The sequence below is a fragment of the Apium graveolens genome, unplaced genomic scaffold (assembly GCF_009905375.1).
Source record: "Apium graveolens cultivar Ventura unplaced genomic scaffold, ASM990537v1 ctg5209, whole genome shotgun sequence".
Taxonomy (NCBI): Eukaryota; Viridiplantae; Streptophyta; class Magnoliopsida; order Apiales; family Apiaceae; genus Apium; species Apium graveolens.
Genome location: NW_027418861.1, coordinates 66242 through 72735, shown reverse-complemented (window position 1 = coordinate 72735; position 6494 = coordinate 66242). Strand labels below are relative to the sequence as shown.

Genomic DNA, 6494 nt, shown 5'->3' with positions numbered 1-6494 from the left:
CTCTGCCTCCTCCCAAGAAAAGAAGAACATATACTGAGGCATCTGAAAGCCCATCCTTGTCCTCCCAACAGGACATGGACTTTGAAATGGCCAATGAACAATTACTAGAGACATTCTCTCAATAGGATGAATCTATTGAAATTCGCCATAGGGCCATGGCATCCTGTACTGAGTCAAGCACAATTCCATTACTCACAATGGAACCATACATACCCGTAGATGATACTCAGGACACGGAGCGAGGAGTGCATATAGAGTCTGTTACAGTGCCTGCCATAGTTACGGCAGAAGAGCAGTCACATGCTTCTGAGGGAAAATCTGACTCTCAGCCACCTTTAATAGAGTCATTTTCTCCCCTCCCATATCCAACACCTCTGGCTCCCTCACGGGATTCTCCACTCGCAGATTTATCTGGAGAAAGTGGAGGGCAACTCAGTCAATCTATCCCTGAAGCAATTCAGACATCTATTTCAAATGAACTGATAGTATTGACTGAGGATAGGGACTCGCGAATTCCCATTGCACCACCACTGACCTCTCTTGAAGAGGCTAGGGTGATTTTAATTGCAGGTATAGAAGAACAGCAACAGGAAGACTCCTCACGAGCAATTATATTGAGAGAAACACAAGCACGTGAGGTGAGTGAACCAAACATGAGTGAAATTCAGGTGAGAGCACACACAGACACAGACACTGAAAACCTGTTAGCTCAAATTGCTGCTTTAAAAGAAGAACTTGCTAAAAGCCAAGCTGAAGCTAAATCATTCAAAGCACAAGTGGTTGAACGGTCTTCTTCTTCCACCTCTGTCAACAATCAGCTGGCACTCATCAGGAATGATATCTCAGATCTCAAGACCACTATCATACCAAAGCTCAATTCCATTCAGGAAACTCCAACTTTATCAGCTGATGACATTTCTAACTTCTGCTCTCTACATACAAGAATGACTTCTCTTGAAGACCTGGTTGAAATAAATCATGCACTGGACTCCTCCAGATTTCTAAAGATAGAAACGGGCATGGAACATCTTAATGAAGGAATGAAACACTTGTATTTCACGATCAAGAATTCTCACTGCCCTAATGAAGAACAAAGAACTTACTTTGAAGGGCCGTCTGGTGGAGGCTCAGGCTCTGGAGGTGATGGAGGTTCTAAAGGAAAGTCAATAGAGGATCCCTCAACTAAGGGGGAGAAGAAAGGGAGTAGTGGAAAGGGAAAAGAAAAAGATACCTCTGCTGGAGACAAAGGAAAGGCTGATGATGTCTACTACAGTGGACAACATGATGACTTTGATATTTTTGACATTCCCACTGAACTAGTCTTGGAAGATAAAGATGGTTTATTTGAAGCTGAAGAGGAAAGTGATTTTGGAGAATGGGAAGAGGAAGCTATAGTGGATCCTATCTTTGAGAAAGAGTTTCAGCAGCAGCAGTCAGAGATGAAAAGAAAAGAAGCTGAACTCAAAAAGGTCTCCCAGATCATTGACATGAGAAAAGACATACAAAGAACAGAAACTCTTCAAAAGCAACGTCTTCATGACATTAAGGCTCAAGAAAGGAGAAGAGATGTCAGACTGAAGATTGGTGAAAAATGGGATGAAGCTAGGAGAGTACTTGATATGCCTCATCTGAGCACTAACAATGATAGGCAGTTCCTACATCTTCTTGATAAGCTGGAAATCTCAAATCCTAACAATGACATGTACATGAATGCTATCAAGACTGAAGTCTCAAGGATCACAGCTGCTTTTGACAGATCCCTAAATGAGATGAGCATTTTTGTATATTTTCAGAGTGAAGGATCTTTCAAGGTGTCACTTCATCTGTTTGAGAATCGTTCTTTGTCAGAGATTTGGGTTCTTCTCAACAAAGTAAAAAGAAGCTCAGAATTGAATGAAGTTCTTCGAGAAAGACTTAAAGAGTTTGCCAGCAGGGCTAGTCCTCAAGTGGTCAACAATCCTCATCAGGTGAGATTCTTTAAGTCTGGTTGTCTTCAAATCTGTCATCTAGATGCACAATCTCTTAAAGACTACTCAGCTAGGCATCTGGTCTGGATGGAACATCATTTAAGAACTGTGGATACTCATCCATGTTGAAGACTCAAGCTGCTGATTTGATTCAAGCTTATTGTGAAAAGAATATTAAAAGGTACAATCAGTTCAAGAATAAGCTGAAGTCAGTTGGAGTTCAACCAGTCAGACCAGCAAGCTTCACTTCAGAAAAGGATCGTGTCTTTGATAAGGAGTTGCTTCAAGATCTAGAAGAAGGTGAAGTCAGAAGAGAAGACAACTGAAGTCAATTAGCTCAAAACTCAATGTAATATGATTAGAGCTTTATGAATCAAGATAGACTAATGTAGTTATATGTTCAGGCTAGATGAACATCTATCTTGTATTCACTTGTAAATTTCTTTTGGAATCTGGAAAATGTTAAATATAATCCAGAACTTTTCTGCTATTTACTTTGCATTACTGTTTATATCTTTTTCTTATTTGTTAGTTGAGTTATCCTCTAGGTATTTGTTATTATTGTCTAACAAGCAAATAGGGGGAGATTGAAAGGCATATGTCATAGCCTATTTGTTTATTTGAGGATTTAACTCAACTCAAATAAGAATGTAATAAGTAAATAGTGGATCTATCGTCAGAGAGATCTCACAGAGTAACATCTGTCAAAGGGTTAAGAAACATTATTCATCTACAGACTTGAAGACTTAATTCACTGGAAGAAGCTCAAGAAATTGATCAAGCCTCAGTGATATAAATCAAGATTGTGGATTTAATCAAGTGACAGAGATCTCGTCAGGGTATCAATTAATTACAAGGATTTAGTCTGAAGAAAATCAAGAGTATCAAGGTCAAGGATTGAAGAAACGTCACGGAAGTTAGTCACTCATGAACCAGACAGTACATCGAGTGTCAACATTGAAGTGGTGGAATTGATTGATAATTGACAGTAATTTTCAGAAGATTTTCAGAAGAATGGTTGCTGCTCAAGATTAGTATTAATTCTCTATTAATTAATTAAGTTAAATAATTTAATTAAGAAAATAAATTATATCTGCAAATATTAATTTATTGATTAATTGAATTAATTGATTAATTAATTCAGAATTAATATTAAGGATTTTCAGAATTGTTATTAGATTAAAATCTATTAATAATTCAGTAAGACAATATGATTTGAACTACTATGACAATCGGTATGACAATTGATAGCCATACCGAAAGTCTTGCTAGTTCATTCTGATTGTCTTGCTAGCTATTGGGATTGTCTTGCTAGTTCAAAAGGATAGTCTCACCGAAAGTCCTACCAGTTCAAATGGATTGTCATGCCAGTTCAGTTGATTGTCTTGCCGAAAGTCTTGCTGATTCAACTGGATTATTTTGTTTACTTAAACAACAAAAAGCAGAAGACATTCACGCAATTATTCAAACAGAACACACAAGTCAAGAACACAGCAGAAACAAAAGCAAATCATTTCATTTTTCATCTGCTCTATTCAAGATCAAAATTCTAGATTGTAAAGTTAAATCCAAACCACTAGAATTATTTATCTTGTTCTTGTGTAACAATCTAGCGGATCAAAATCCCTAGAACTTAATCTCAAATCGCATTTAGCATTTGATCTTTGCATTGCAAAAATAGAAAAAGTTCATGTCGAATTTATTCTAGATTTGTAATAATTGATTTGAGATTAATCCCTTGTAACAGATACCGTTGTTGTAACACCTTTCAAGTTTAATAAAAGTTTTATTTAACTTGAATTTTGTTTCACCTTTTTATTCCGCATTTTATTCGATTAAACGGTATTGTTTGCATTCAACCCCCCTTCTACAAACAAATTGGGACCTAACAGTTGCTCTATTTGATATGGAGCTTGAGCAGCTTGACGTTAATGTTAAGTGATAATTATGTCCACTTAGAACGCTCTATAAAGGCTTTAATTGGTGTTTTGCACTCAAGTTATTTGTGTATTTGATGTATATTTTTAGTATTTTGCATTTCAGGCATAGTTGAAGGAATCGGGAGATTTAGAATTGCTTTGGTGCTAAATTGGTGTTAGGAATGTGTTTAGGATGAAAGCTCGTGGAATGCCATCTCAAACTAGCTAGAAAAATAAGCAGAATAAGAAATTCCAGTAGGTCAGCGCGCCCCGCTGTGATAGCACGCGGCCGCGCCGGGTTGGCAGAATGTCAGCGCGGCCGCGCCGGGCCAAAACTGAAGAATCCTGTTTCGAGTAGAAGATTGATTTTCCGACTTTCATGCTGATTGGGCTGCTATATAAAGATACCTTAAAGATGTTTTTCATATCGGAGACTAAGGAGAAGACGGCGAGAAGACCTAGGAGCATAAATACAACAAAGGAGAAGAAAAGCTTATTTATACTTATGATTCTTTAATTGAGCTATAATCTTGGATGCTAGTTTTCTTGTTTGTTGAACCTAATACTCTTGTTTATCGTACTTTGGTTTTATATTCAGTTTATAAAGACTTAGTTTATTATACCATGCTTTTATCGGAACCCACGGTGATGATGATTTCGATTTTGGGCTAATCGTTATCGTGGGGTTCTAACGGATTTACGTATGGATTTCTTTAGTTAATTTATTTCGATACCTTAGTGTGTGGTGGTTGTATGATATCCTAGTATTGGTTGTGCTTATAGTGAATATAGAGGTTTAGAACTTGCCATGCTAGCATAGTTTCATGTATTTGTTATGCATGATTCATAGGTAATTGTAACCATCTTACTTTCCCTATTTAATCATGATAGATAACTTGCGCATTAACCCGTTATGTTGTCAAATTCTATAGACATATAGGGTCTCAATATAATTGGTGTCTATTCAGTTCTATCTTTTTTGTGGATTTCTGGTAGTATGGTATTCGTACAACGAAAGTTGGCATTTACTAGTTTTGTGTTTTCTGATTAGTGTCATCACCATTGCATACTAAGGTTAAGAACAAATAGGCTATTGAATGAAGTATTTAATGAAGTTAGAATTTCATGTTTGTGTCATATAAGTAATTCAACCTTAATTCTCTTCGTTAATTTTAGTTAGTATAATCTCTTAGTTATAATAAAAACCCAACTTGTTACCATCTTAGCATTGAATAATAACCATACCATTGTTGCATAAGTGCATAAATTGAAGTTAACTTAAAAGAGTCTCTGTGGGAACAAACTAGAAATATTTCTATATTACTTGCAAAAGCGTATACCTGCGTGTAATTTTAGCGCGTGTTTTCGCCCTAACAAGTTTTTGGTGCCGCTGCCGGGGACTCGTGGTTTGCTTTTATTTTATGTGCTTGACATCAGTGGTCATTAAAGTTCACTAACTCGGATATTTTACTTACTGGTTTACTTGTTTGCTTTTTCAGGTACTCTAGGGAGCGTGTATGCTAACGCATTCTCGATCTCGAAAGAGAACATTGAAGAAAGTAGAGGAAGAAATTGTAGTAGAAGAAGAAGTCGTTGCTGAGGAGAAAGTTAAAAAAGAAGCTCTTGTTGCAATGGGAGAACCAGAAGCGAATCCGAAGGCTTTGATGGATTACTTTCAGTCGAAGATCAATGATATTCAGTATAGCATTGTCAGGCCAGCCATCGTGGCTAACACTTTTGAAATCAATGCTAGCATGATTCAGATGGTGCATAACTCAGTTCAGTTTGGGGGTTCTTCGATGGAAGATCCCAACATGCATATTAGAGATTTCATCGAGATCTGCAACACTTTCAAGTTCAACAATTTGTCTGAAGATGCTATAAAGCTAAGGCGTTTCCCATTCTCTCTGAGGGATTAAGCTAAGTGTTGGTTGCATTTTCTACCTCCAGGCACTATCACTAAATAGGAAGATCTTGCTCATAAGTTTGTTACTAAGTTCTTTTCTATGGCGAAGACAGCTGCAATCAGGAATGCTCTTTCCCAATTTGCGCAGTAGTCAGGCGAGTCTTTATGTGAAGCTTGGGATTGTTATAAGGAGATGCTTAGAAAGTGTCCTCATCATGGGATGCCTGACTGGATGATCATTAACTGCTTTTATAATGGCTTGGGAGCACAGTCCAGACCTATGCTTAATGCAGCATCAGGTGGAGCCTTATGGGCTAAGAGCTACGATGAAACTTATGAGTTGATTGAACTGATGGATGCTAATGAATATCAAAACCCTTCTCAGAGACTAAATCAAGGCAAGGTAGCACGAATTCTCGAAGTGGATGCAACTACTGCTATAGCTGCGCAGCTTAAGGCTTTGATGATGAAGGTGGATTCTTTGGCTAATTATGGAGTTAATCAGATCACTAGTGTATGTGAGCTTTGAAAGAGATATGTCCTAAGTCCAATCATGTATGAGGATTTAGGAATAACTTTTATGTAATCTGTTTTGATTTCATTGATATTAATAAAAGGCTTGTTTTGTTTTTATTGCGGGCTCTATCTATTTAAATGTTTAAATAAGATATACCACAGTTTAGAGTAAAGCTTTTTATGGAT

The 6494-nt window shown here is 37.2% G+C and overlaps 1 non-coding gene across 1 annotated transcript; it reads right to left on the bottom strand.

Annotated features, from left to right (window-relative positions):
- Positions 1-5907: 5907 nt before the first annotated feature.
- LOC141702484 (small nucleolar RNA R71) lies at positions 5908-6014 on the bottom strand. The gene has a single exon (XR_012567135.1). It is a non-coding gene; the product is annotated as a small nucleolar RNA R71 (small nucleolar RNA).
- Positions 6015-6494: the final 480 nt, after the last annotated feature.